At 37.7% G+C, this 14,209-nt stretch overlaps 2 long non-coding RNA genes across 2 annotated transcripts; one reads left to right on the forward strand and one right to left on the reverse strand.

Annotated features, from left to right (window-relative positions):
- The first annotated feature begins 7,372 nt into the window (after positions 1-7,372).
- Positions 7,373-13,156, forward strand: LOC147654202 (uncharacterized). Its single transcript, XR_015284690.1, has 2 exons — positions 7,373-7,503; positions 7,930-13,156. It is a non-coding gene; the product is annotated as an uncharacterized LOC147654202 (long non-coding RNA).
- On the reverse strand, positions 9,078-12,400 carry LOC147654203 (uncharacterized). The gene is made up of 2 exons (XR_015284689.1): positions 12,310-12,400; positions 9,078-10,501 (listed from the first exon to the last, which is right to left on the reverse strand). It is a non-coding gene; the product is annotated as an uncharacterized LOC147654203 (long non-coding RNA).
- Positions 13,157-14,209: the final 1,053 nt, after the last annotated feature.

Genomic DNA, 14,209 nt, shown 5'->3' on the forward strand with positions numbered 1-14,209 from the left:
GATGAAGGGCTGCTTTTGTTTACTTTGCTAGCAAAATAAATTCAAATAAAATTATTTCTAAAATATGTTCAGAATTAAATATATCCTTCAGCTATTTAGCGTATTGGAAATGGAGTTCCAAACACTCATCTGAGAGAAAAAGATCCTGAATTAATTTTTTCAATTTTACCTCAGATACTATTCATATGAACTCTTAGATTTTCCTGAAACTAAAAATTTAGTCATGATAAAAGATCACTACAATAAAGCAAAAGACACCAACATTAAAATTAGATATTAAGACTCCCAATGTTAATGCAGAAACTAGCCATTTTTGTAGACTGCAAAACAAAAAGCTCTCTTAAACTTACTTTCTGCAGAAACTTTGTAATCAGGTCTGTATTGTTTTGTGGAGCTAAAGCAGGGAATAAAATAAGTATGTGCAAAGTAGAAGTAGGAGCACTACATATAGGACATGTTGCTCTGGGAAAAAGTTGATGTCCATTACCTTGTGTGTTATGGCATTACAGACCAGGAGTGACAACCACTTGAGAAAGGCAAATGCTTCCCCCTGTATTTCCATGATGAAATCATATCACATTATGCAATTAAGCCCTATCATATGGTGTGGTGGGGGGGAAAGTGGCATTCAGGCCCATCGTATTAGAGGTGCTTGGCACTTCAATACACATCTCTTCACAGAAGCTATAAAAAGTCATATTTGTAATTTTGCTGTCTTCAGTATTCTTTTCTTGTGGTAAGCACTGCTTAGAGAGACTTTAATCCTTCCTTCATAGGAGATGTAGAAATTCAACATTTCAAATTTTGATTATTTAACCTCCTGTTTGTGTCCTAAAATATGGCTTGTCCAGCCTTTCAGATAAAGATATAATGCCTAGAAAGATTCCTTCTTCTCTCACCTCCACTATTTAATCTCTTTTTATAGCTGTCATTGCCAGCTGTGGCTTAGTGTTTCATTTTTTATTTTTTTTTTTGTTCATTTCACTTTCCTGCTTTTTTTCTTCTTGAAAAGTTAGTTTTTTGGTCTCTTACAAAATGCTATACACTTAGTTTTATTGCACTTCTGAGGGACATCTTCTCTTTTTTATAGGAGACTTTTCTGAAGTACTTTCTTCTTGAATGACAGCATAATGACATAATTTTCTTTCATGTGCTATTTAGTTTGAAACACTCTGTTTTGCTTTCTGTAACAGAACATGTGCTAAAAATCTGATACCTTTAGTAGGTACATTACATTGTCCCTAATTATTCCTTCCTCTGTTCCTCATTTGTAATACCTGCTTTTAGTAAGTTCTTTTGTTCTAGTCTTGGCATTACCTCTTAATTTCACTCTTCTTACTTATAGATTTATCCTATATATGAAAAATATATTAATAGCCTCTTAGATGGATTCTGATCAACGTGCTTTATCCCTGCCATAAACATCTTCCCAACCTCATGGCCTGTTTCAAAAACAAACAGGTTTGGGCTAATCCTCTTTCATCAGCAGTTAAATTTCTCTTAACACATCTGCTTAAGGCTGTGAGCACTCTCAGCTAGTTTTAGGCCTTTAAAAGGTGATGAGGACTCGGCAACCATCAGTAACCACATCACACAGACTTTTTTTCCAAGCAACAATTTGTAAGCTTTTAGTAAATAAATGACATCTCTACACTGATCTGAATAGAGCTGAGACAAGTAGATGAATTATCATCATTGTCTGAAAATGCTTTTTTCTTCTTATGACACATAAAGCTGAGGACAAATAAAGCATTCATAAGATCATAAGTTGTTTTACAGTCCTGCAATTTATGATGAGTTGCTCAATTTACCAGTAAAGGAATATTATCCCATGAATACTGCATTTAATCAACTGCTTAACTGAACTATTCTGCCAGAAATGTGCTTGTTAATGATGCCATTTTCTACTGATTCTAAAGCTGCTGGATTTGCTTTAACAGCATGTAGAATCTGTGTCCTGTTAAAGTACTTTCCTGCAGTTAAAATGTTTGTGTGACACAATTGTCTGTGTTTGTACTTTAACTTTCCTCAATTATATGGTTTCCATGCTCACAAATGAAATACTAGTGATCCTGTATTAAGCATAGATGAACTACTCACAATGCACTCTCTGAATTAAACCCTTTCTTCCTAACAAAACAAAGAGGTTTGTAACAAGACAGTGGGTGGAGTTAAAAAAAAATCAGAAATAGAAGATACTAGCAAAAGCAAACCTATACCTTCAGTAAGTCTTTTTGCAACACCTCTTAAAAATCTATATAAATATATGTCTATATAAATCTAGACAAAGATGATTATTAAAGATAAATAGAAATGAAGGGCTAAAATTATAAGCTCTATTACTGGATTTACCTTTGCAGGTAGGAAATTGCCCCTCCTATCCATAACCCTAACACCAGTACCCTGTTATCCCTGAGTAAACCCATTCAGATCCCAGCTGGGTGTTCTTGGCTTTCTGTGGAGATCATTGCCTAGCTTGCACATGAGTAGTTTTGTCAGGATCCCATGACAATGGGTTTACCCAGCCCATTGCAGTGGTAAACCTAACCGTAAACTCTCAACCCTGCAACATGAACCGTGCAATGATGAAAGAGTAGAGAGCATAAAAACTTGAAATAGGAAAGTGTATTTCTGCCTTTTGTGAAATAAAGACCAGCTGATTGTTCATCAGCTTCAAATTATACAGGGGTAATTCAAGCTACCTGTCCCTATGGAGAAGTATTTTTGTAATTTCTGATTATTTTCAACTCTGCCTAGTCTAAATTCCCGTGGACATGTCAGTCACTCACTACACTGAAGTACATAAGCCTCATTGAGGTTTTTACTTTTCTGCTTCCCACTGACCCTAACAAAATGTCTATAGTTGGTGGTAACAAATAATGAGTAAAATAAATATCTGTCTTCATTTGTCATTTAAACCTAAGTTTTGCAAAACCATACCAAAACTATGAGTTTTTTTAATATATTAACATGTCTTCCAGGCTGAATTGAATTCAGACTCTGTGGTTCCAGAATCTTGGTTCGTGAACGTATTTTATGAAATTTAGAGAAGGTTGTAACAATGTTTCTTGAGGGTGCTTTTACATTCAATCAGAGACATGAAAAGTAAATACATGAGGATCCATCCCAGTTCTTTATAGAACTAAAAGCCTCATTAGAAACTGAGATAAGACTTTCTTTAACTGCAGACTTTGACTAAGAGATTGTAAAGCACCTTCAGCCACCTTCTGGCCAGTGATGATTTACATGTGCTGAAGTAGAGACACTCCCTTCTCATACCATTGCACATGTAGCTGACACTTCTGCTAGTTGTCCAGATGGAAAGGGTGAGGCTAGAATTTATCTTAGGAAGAAAATAAATATTTGGTACTGAAAATAGAATAATGCAAAAAATTGACATGAATGTGTAGACTGGATTTCAGTGAGTGTAGAAATCAAATAGGTTGTTAAAACTTCATTCTCAGGCAAACAAAACCTAGACACTTTTACTGTTTGACACAACAGCAGCAATTTATTTTATTTCAAAAAATAACTTGTCATTAACAAATCATCTGTCCTTGACAGAAAACTGGCAAACTATATATTACACAGTGTACTTAAAATATCTGTGCACAAGGTTCCAGAGAATAAAAGCAATACTGCCTATTAAACAAAGTATTTAAAAAAACAGCATCTCTGCTATTAATTGTAGATTTCAGTGTGGGATGATTAAAAACAAATGGGTTTGGAGGACCAGCCCTTTAAATGGAGACATCAAGTCTGTGTTTGAATTCTGTAATGTTTACTCCAAGTGTCAGAAATTCACTACATCTTTAAAATGAGGTTGTGTTGTTACTGAGTTTAATTTGGATTGAATATTTATTCTAAAATGGTTGTCTAACCACTAAATATGAAAAGTAATGCAAAAGGTACAATAGCTTCATCTTACATCTCTTCCCAGTGTCCCAGTTTGTGACTATACCCTGGGTCATCATGGCACACTGACCTCATACTCAATGTTTCAGCCCTCACGCTAAATGTCATCTTTATATGAAACTGTGTATTTATCTGTATTTTACACATACCCATGTATCATTTTCCTCTGTGAAAATTAACAAATACATACCATGGGATACTTTGAGAGTTGCAGAGACCATGCTGGTTTCTAGGATGTCTCAGAGGATAAAGCCTTCATGGAGGTGCAGTGGAAAACAAGAGAACTGTCTCCCCTTCCACTGGACAGGCTGATGACCAGACTGATCACAAGATGCTGAAGATCCTTGATCCCTTTCCAGCACCACATTTGGGCATGAAGGTGTTAAACCAGGGCACATTCCTCATGCTCTAAAACTAAAACCCTCTCTGTCAGAATATTCCTTCCACACTTTCACATGAAAAACCTTGAATGCTTTTAGAGTTATCTGGGTGTCTAGAAGGCACCTTGTGTACTGGGGGTCAGTGTTAAGGTTTTGGTAGAGGAGGGTCTGCAGGGTTGCCCCTGTGAGAAGAGACCAGGGGATGCCCTCTGCTCTACATAGGCAGCCCTAAGAGACCCACCACAGGACAAAACAGAGCCCACAGACAAGCTTGTTGTGCCCCAGGAAAAACACATTTAAAAATGGGCAAAATATGAGAAAGAGAGGGTGAGGGAAGATGAAAAGAAGTAAACAGGGAGAGGAGAACAGAATCAGAATAGAGGCAGCAGGATGATGAGATGCTCAGAATGGACATCCCTGAAGGATGGCAGCCCATAAGAGTCCCAGAGGAAATGAGATAGAAGGAAGGAGTCTCAAACAGAAACCTCCACATGCAGACCACAGCTTGCATCCTGCATTGCCTTTTGTCTGGCTGAAGGCACTACTGAATGCAACCTGTGGTGATAACAAGGCAGGGAGGAGTGGTGTCTGAAGGGAAGCTGAGCCTGGGAAAGGAGGAGTGTGTTTTGCCTAAGTGCTCTAAAGTTAGTGTCTTTTGTTATTTGTTTCCCATACTCAAATCAGCAACTAAATATTTCTATTAACTGGCAATAAATCAAGTTGATTTCCCCAAGCTGAGTCTCTCTTGCCCCTGACAGTAACTGGCAATTTATTTTCCTGTCTTCATCTCAATTCACAAGCTTTACAGCTCCTGTCTTTCCAATCCTCTCCCCTATCCAAGTGCAAGAGCAAACTGTTGGTTGGCTGCTGGGCTGGCAGATGGTTGCAAGCTACCACAGCTATTTAACCAGCCAGAGGACAGCAAAAGGCCAAGTAGGACAATGAAAAATGCCAGGTCAGAGGACTGGAATTTATGGGATTGCCATCTAGCACTGACAGGCCTTCAGCCCTGTTGTTAATGGCTATGCAATACAGAGGGAGTGAATTGAGAGAGCAATTTGGCCGTACATTTTCCCAGGACTTGAAGAGATCACATGAGCTGGAAGTATTCAGGTTCATAGATTCACAGGTTTATAATTAAAGTGTGAGAATACATGGGAGAGATGGTAAAGCTCCATGGGTAGTTCGTGGAGTAAAAATCCCAAGTGTGGGAAACAAACTACTAATTCTCCTTCCTGTAGTTGGATAGCCATAAGACAGATAAAAAGAACATGAAACTTGTGCTAAAAGATAAGCAAAGGGCTAAGGGCTGGAACAAAATGAACTATTAGGTTCTTTTCGTCCCCTAACAGAGCCAGGAAAGTCAGCCAGCTGTGCAAAACATCACACTGCCTAATAAGGTAAGATTGCAACTACATTCTCTCCTTAAGGAATCACAAAATAAGCTGAGTTGGAAGGGATCCACAAGGATCACCGAGTCCAGCACTGGCCCTGCACAGAACCATCCCCAAGAGTCACACCGTGTGCCTGACAGTGTTGTCCAAATGTCTCTTGAACTCTGTCAGGCTCGGTGTTGTGAAGTTGATCCTAAGGCAGTTACGTGTGTGAAAGGTAGATAGACAATAGGTTTATCTTCAAATGATCTATTTTTTGACACAAAGACAGAATGAAAGTGTAATTTGGGACTAGAAAAAGTCAGGATTCTCTGCTTATTATTTTATCCAATTCAGCAGCCAAAAGTCCAAGTCAAAAAGTCAATAAATGTCCTAAAACAGTGTCTACAACTCATAGGCTGTGATTTCCACATGTAGGATGGATTTGGTCTACTTTCCATATTTCTACAGACTATGCTCGTAACCTGCACACTTGCAGTGGAGCCCCAGATTAATTTTGCATGCTGAAAATTCATTTTATGACGTGCATATGTGGTGTGATGCCTTGAACTCATTGTTCCCTCTTTGAAGCTGGTTTATCCTCACATTGCACGTCTATCTTGCTTGGGACAAGTCAGATCTAAATAAACTAGCACAAATCATCAGTGTGCAGTAGGAAACAGAGATCGAGATGTCTCAGCCACTTGGCATGTGCTGCATGGCATACACATACATATTTTAGCCAAAATAGGTCAGAGAGGGAAACTTCAGATATCTGAGAAGTAGATCAAATTATCAACTCTGCTGTTTCTGGGATAAACACTGTTTTCTGCCTAGGACTGCATTGTGCCCTATAAGCACACAGATAACACAGCATTGCATCATGTAATAAACACTGTGGGATAATAACTTTGTAAGTTTTAAAACACAGAGATCTGTGTTTGAATTGTGGAATCTGTCTTTTTTATGCTGTAAGCACCTCAGGATTCCTTCTTGCAGCAGCATTTTATGTAGCACTCAGTGTCCCATTCTTGGTCTTATTAGGAAAATAAGAGGTGTCTGCTTTTGGGCATCAGAGGCCTAAGTAATAGATGACTGCTGTGGGTATATTTGGGGCCTCCTTTCATCACTTCATTGCAGCAATACTTTTTCCTTTACTAATATTTTTTTCTTCCAAACATATTTGCAATACAAGAGCTTCAAGCATCACAAACAATCTGAGGGCATTAGTCTCCAGAGGAAATATGATGTTAGAACTGTAAAGCCATCATATAAGCTGTATATTTCTATTGTAACTAGTGATGATCTGAAAGCTGAAAACGACAAAACTGTGCAGAAACGGCTGTTAAACAATTGAATTTATTGTGAGCACAGAATAAAATCAAAATAATTAAATGCTTCATTTGGTGATGGAGAAAGCCTACTGCTTATTAATGTATATAATTACCAAAGACGTTGGTCAAAAGCTAACCTACTGTATTCATAACTTAACACTGAAATAAGTGATTTTATCTTATAAATATTTATATTCTCTTTTTAAGATGAGATGTAGCAGCTTGTGCTTTAATGAGCAGGTCCTACCTTTTTGTAGAGCCTAATTTAGTCTTTAAGAGGGATGAACATGAGTCATTAGTGCAGCTGGAGCTTAGCAGCATTCCTGATCATGGATGCTTCTCACCTGCCTCGCCTCCTCACCTCATTTTATTTAAGCATATTTCTAGCTGGGAATGCAAAAAAGCCAGGAAATGATAGAGGTGTGTTTTGTCTGAGATCACTTCCTGTGCTAAATCCAGGAGCACCCTCTGACTGGCTGACCAGATAACTGAAATACACAGGTGCCTATTAATTCCATTAAAAAGATTTTACATTTCAGACTTAGAGCTCTCTCTGTTTTGCCAGAAAAAATGCCATCCTTTGTTAAACTCTTCCTCAGAAAGGAAAATCTGGCCTGTTACAGTTAGTATGAGCCAAGCAATCAGCATGCCAGGTCTGCAGCTGGAAATCTGGAATTATCTTATAACAGCAGCAGGAATATTTAGGGATGAGCGATTGTAGGAACCGACTCATGGGACTGGCAGCGTTCAGCCGGCCTTTGGCCAAGCTAAACACCAGAGTAGAAAATGCTCTTCAGTCATTGCAGCATATTCCCAGACTCACTCCTGTCTACACACATCTAACAAGCTTAATTTCAGACCTAAGGAAATGAATGTCCAGACAAACAGATCCTCACATCCAATTCACGGGGATTTCTTTTCTTCCAGGTGGTGTGCAAAAAGAGTAACAAGTGGCAGCTTCATGAATGCCTCCAAGAAAAGGGACACGGATCATCAGCAGCTTGAGAAAGGAGACAATTCCTCTGAGAGCTCTGTCTGTGAGTCATTGAGTGACCTTGCACATTAAGGCAGCATTTCTGAAACAGCAGCTTTCAGTCTGTGGTCAATAAAGCACCACAAGTCCATGGATTTTTTTATGGAAAGGCAAAGTTATCAAGACAATTCTCCAGAAGGAGAAATTTGATATGCCACTATCTACAGCTTCACTGGAAAAAAGATTTAAGCTCTGCTGACAAAGAAAAGAAATCCCTGATGAAAACAGCTGCTCTATGGTATCTGATCTAGCCATCTTCTGTAGACACAAGAATGTTAGAAAGAAAAAAGAGTAAACATAAAACTTAAATGGCTGTTACTCAATCTGGAAAAATAAGTGGGTGCAATTTGCTAAGAAAAATAGCTAATAAAGATAGGCAAAACTGGTTGGTCACTTCAGAAGAAGCATGGAAATAGTTCTTTGAGGTTATAATGTACCCACAACTGCAGTTTGGAAAGGAAAAAATAGCTATAGCATTAGCTGTTTGGGTTTTTTCCACATTTTCACACATCCCAGAGATTAAGTTAATTTTCTTTAATGAGCAGATTTTACAATTTCTGCAATTCATGCCATGGTGGTCTCTCACTTACTAGGACAGCAATTCTGATGGGGCTAAATTGTAGGCATATCTGAGAACTAGTACAGAATACAAGAGGTCATCTACTACACAGTACCTCTTTCAAATACTGCACAGAATAAGCAGCTTTGTACATACATTGGCTCTCTAAAGGTTAAAAGTTATTATTTCAGGCATCAGTTTTGCCTCATCCAGAACTGCTGAAAAACTGCTTCTCCCCACTGCCATACTTGTACAGGTATGATGAGAAGCTACGTCTTCTGTGGTGATAGATTCATGAGCAAAGGAAGGATGTGGCAGAGTGCTTTGCATGAGGTCACCTTGCATTTAGAGAGAGGTTGGGTTTTTTTAGACTTAAATTATCCTCATTTTCTCACCTTTAAGCCATTCTGAGCCAAAAAAAAGTATTCAGTAAATCATTGCTTTAATTTAGATAATAAGAGATGCAGATTCATTATTACTCTATGGGAAGTCCTTTATTTAAAAGACTGATATTTGAGGTTTTGTGGAAATCAGTAGTCATCTGCATTATTGGGACAGAAGCTGTGGATGCTGAATACTGCATCAAAATCAATATAATTTGTATATCAGGGGACTGTGAGGAAACATATTTGCTGCCTTGCTTAACACAAGGCTTACAAATTGATGTTTGTATTATTTTGAATTTAACAAATTCACCTTCTTCTTCACACTCTCTTCTTCATATGTAGAAGCAGTCAGCAATCATAAAATATTTTAAGTCCTTAGCTACCAGAAAGTAGGATTTCATTTATTGTGACAGTAATCAATTTCTCAAATTGTGAAGGAGACTAAATTATTTTACTATACTATTTTTCTGGATCATGACAGACAAATAAGAGAATGAATTCTTAAACTAAATAATAGATCCACAAGAGCACCTAACTTCTAGATATATTTCAGTCTAAATATATCTTCAGCACTGTCCAAGGAGCCTTCATCTTGAAGCTGAGAACTTAAAATGGTGAGCAATTTAAGGTAGCCATTAGTAAGTAGTATGGGATTTTGTGCTTACTATCCAAAGGAAACTAAAGGTGGGACAGTCAAACAAGCACAACTTGTCTTGAGCAGTTTTTTTGTACCTGGAAGTCTCTGTGGCAAGCATGAGATGAAACACTTAAATTTCAATAAAAAATATATATATATTTTTCTCACTTTGTCTCACAGTTGTGAGATAAAAAGATGAATTATCAAAGTCCAGCCAACATGCCAATCCTCATCAAGCCATAAGCACTCACCAGTGGATGTCAGCCCTTCAACCAGTGTTGCAGTCAAAGTGTTAGACATAAGCCCTAGCTTCAAACAAGCAGTGCCAGCTATTAGCCCCCTTCACAGCCTGCAGCTTGCTGGTCAGGAAAGACACAGGTCAGGGGAGTTGGAGCCTGCATGGATTAAACCCCTCTTTCACACAAACTAAACTCATTCTGTGAAGGCCAACAGCTGTGTGGCAGGAGGAAAATAAGTCCCATTGAAGGCAGGCCAGTTTGGGTGATTAGTTAAAAGGTTAATTACTGTGATGCTGTTTCACTGTGTAAGATGAATGTATGGTGTGTGGGATGTTTTCCACCTCCTGTGGACCTACACAGTGGACTTTGTGAGTCACCACATGGTCACCCTGTGTGAGGTGCAGCAGAGCACAGTTTCTGGCTAATTTATTTGAACCGAGGATGGCTGCACACCTTTCTTCATATGGTGCTTTCCCGTGCAGTCAAATGGCAGCTTCAGCCCTCCCTCCTCTGTTTGCTGCCTTTGGCTGAGTGCACAGCCAGTGAAGAACCAGATGACTCTTGACTGTGGTGCTTTCATGTCTCCCAGCCTCATGGTGGGTTCACTCAGCTTCTGACACCCTGGAGTTCCAAAAGGAGGCCAAGCTGGGGACACACAAATAATTTAATTGCTGTGAGTTCACATCAGCCAAATGCATGTGGAAATTAAACCTATGGGGGTGAAGGGTAACATTTGGACTGGGTGCCATTAGCCCAGTTTGTGTCCTAGAGGTGAGATATCTGCAAACATTGAGGATCTATTTCTGTGGATGACATTGCCAATACTATCTATTCACAGAGAGGAGGAAACTCTCCTGTTTGGAGAGTTCCCAGGCCCCAGCATGTTTTTGCTTCAAAGGCAGGCAGAGACACTTTCTTACTGGCCTACTGGCCTCCTTGGGCTGATTTTACCTCATGGTAGGGTATGGTCCCTCAGAGCATGCTTCTTTGCAGATTTGTGTGGTGATGTGCATATATTTCTTGAAAAAAAATAAAATTAAATAAATAAACAACTCAAAGCAACAAAGAAATCTCCCTGGGCATAACAGTTTATCCTGTTGATTCTAGTCATCCAAGCTAAATAGTAATATTTTTACAAATGACCAGTACCTTTGAGAGCCCTGGTTTCCTAGGAAGCTGTGTTTTGAAAATGAATGTACATTCCCAGGTGTCTAGCACACACAAAACTCACTTCTGCAGCTGGGGTAATTAGTAAAGGCTCTCTTGGCAGAACTAAATATCTCTGATAGCTCTACTCCTTTGGCTGTGGGCTCAAAAGTTGTTAGATAAGGATAGGAAAAAAAAGGAGAAAGAGGAGCCTGTATAAGTCTTGTTTCCCTAAGAAACCAGAGGTTTCTATGCTATGTCACATATAGGTAGATCAACCAAGTCCAAATTGAAATGGAAATTTCTTTTTCTGTCTTCAAAGACTTTTTTGCTCCCGAAAGCTCCACTCCTAGAGAGTATCATATTAAGTAGAAAATCTAATGGACAGCTGAAGACCTCTTCTGTTGACAGTCTCACCAAATCTGGTATATTCATACAACATATTTTGGTTCTAAGTGATTTTTATTAAAAATCTACATTATTGTATAAGTCCCAACCAGTTGTAGTTTGGGAATGATTATACTTGGATTTTGAAAAGAAATTAGTAGAAGAGGGTAAAACTAGATCTGTTTTAGCAATCAATGCAATTTTGTGCATATATATAAATATACAAGTATTTTCTAATAGTCAGTCATGCATACTTAGCTGTAATCAGTGCTGGCTATATAAAAATAAGACAACACTTTACAAAGTGATAAATGTTATCACCTTGCAGAGGGATTTTTTAAAAAAAAATTAGGGGGAACATTCTTTGCAAATGTAAACAGCAGTATATATTCCTTTCAATGGTCCAGTGCATGCATTCTATTCCTTCAATAATCTCTCTCTCTCTCACTAGTATTCCCTCATTTTCTTTCCATATCATGCATGTAATGGGCCTCCTTCAGGTGGGATATAATCCCACACTTGAAAGCAGTATTAAGGAGTGTATCTTTTGCAATACATATACTAAAACTAGAAAACTCTCTTAATTTCACAATTCAGTTTGCTACTCAGCACTCTCAGGTTTTGCACAGAATTTTCATGAGTAAAACCCCTCAGCCAGACTGATTAGAAAATCAGATTATTTTCCATCCACATGATGTGGGGGAAAAAGATATAAAATGGCAAATGTTTTAGGAGTAGTACCGACTAATATCTTTTTTTTTAATTTTTAATTCCCTTTTTCTTTTGGTTTTTTTTTTTCCTTCTACTTTTGGAACAATGTAACATTTATTTATACCAGATATAAATTCTAAGAAGATGTGTTGGTGGATCACATCCCAAGGCAAGAGTCATATATTCATAATACATCTTGCATGACTTACTGCGATCCTCCTGAATATCAGATGAAAAAAAAACATGACTGCAGCATATTATGAAAATGTTTTCTATCCAAGGATCTTGTCAAGGAGGACTCTGAAAAGATAAGACACATAAATTCTAGGTCTCTTAGGACAGCATACTAATTCAAGCAGATAACATTCAATGTTAAAATAATCTCCAATAATATGTACAATTTAGAAAATTGTTTTAAGCCAAACTTTTCAAGTGAAGTGTCAAAAAGCTTTTGAAAAATTCCTGTTTCATAAATCATTTTGACAGGTGCTGTCTTGCTTTCCTTAGTTGTCTGGAAATACTAATACTGAAATATCACAATTTCTCAAGGGTGAACAATTCCAGGTTCCAATCATTTCTTGGAACTACATAAATAATGTCCCATTTCCCACCCAAAACTGTGGCTTCCTGATCTCACCTCTCACAAGTACCCGTGTCATCAAGTACTCAGGGTTGGATCTGATGAGGTGTAGATACACCTGGTCTGCTGAAAACTCAGTAAGGGAAATCAAACATTCAAAACTATACGTGCATGACTAATTGCTTTATAGATCTGACCTGTCAGCGTGAAGAGAGCTCAACCACTTGTAAAATTCCTAGCACAAGGACTTCTCTTTGTATAGCAAAGCACTGCACCCTTTAGAGCAATACTGAAGTATTGCTTCTAGTATTCTATGTACTTCTATATGTTACTAGAAGTAACAGTAATATGCACACACTTTCCAAAAAAACCAGTTTTTGACTTTGTATCTAATGAAGAAAATTAGAAGTTAAGAGTTGTCTTAATTTAATGGTTTTGTGGGCTATTAGGAGAACCAACCTTTAAACACTGTGGAAGGTAGCTCTGTAAATCAAAGATTTTTGTGGTGAGTTCTGCTTTGTTTCTTTGTATTTTTTACATATGGCTTTAAAATAAATATGTAATGGCTAACTAAACTTACTATGGATACGATTTAATTGTGATAATTCCTTTAGTAAACTTAGCTTTAGAACCATGTGGTATTAAAAGTAAAACCGGATGGTGCTTTTCTTAATTGTTTTGCTATGCCTTTATTTTTCACTTGGTGTAATTCTTACTGAGTGTAGTAAGACCATGCCTGAGATCTGAGATGATGTTTTGAAAATAAGATAAAATTTTAAAAAAAGCAGTTTATACACACACACACAAACACATATATGCAATAAGAATATATATGTACGTATGTAACTATATATCCCAGCAAATTTTCACAAGCATTACAAATTTCTTCTTTACAGATGCACTATGTCCAGATGAAATATTTACAAAATTATAATTTTGAACACAATTTGCAGTGTGTGCTGACTGTATTGCAGCCATACATAACATCCACCCAAGTATTTGCAGATGTTACTTAACTTTGCCAAGGAGTTTCAACACTCTGGATGAGGTCTTGAACTTAGATTTGGCTGATGCAATGTAACCTACAGTATTTCTTCCCCAATGTAGGGAGGGGAAACTAAATAAGCTATGGTTGCTCTGCTCAGTTGATTCCCTCACATTCATTTCTTGCCTTTGGAATTTCCCGTGACCAAAAATTATCCTCTGAGCACCAAAGAAGGGCTCAAGAGAAGTTTTTCAAAAGCCACTGTAAGCAAACAAAGCTGAGTATCAACATATAATACCAGCTAATTCTCAGACAGGATAAGTACAGCAAAAGAATCCAGGTAAACAGGAAGAAACCCCAATCTTTTTGTCTTAATCATGTTACTAAAATCTATTCCTTGGTAAGGATTTAATTCAATGCCTTTCAAGCACAAACTTCTACAGAAAAATCACTCATCCTTGGAGAAATAGCACTTCTTATTTACTTTCAGTTTTTCTTATTATACTTTGTAACCTAGTATAATAAAGGAAAAATGGAGAAAATA

Source organism: Cyanistes caeruleus, chromosome 3, assembly GCF_971803275.1.
Source record: "Cyanistes caeruleus chromosome 3, bCyaCae1.hap1.1, whole genome shotgun sequence".
In the NCBI taxonomy this organism is placed as follows: Eukaryota; Metazoa; Chordata; class Aves; order Passeriformes; family Paridae; genus Cyanistes; species Cyanistes caeruleus.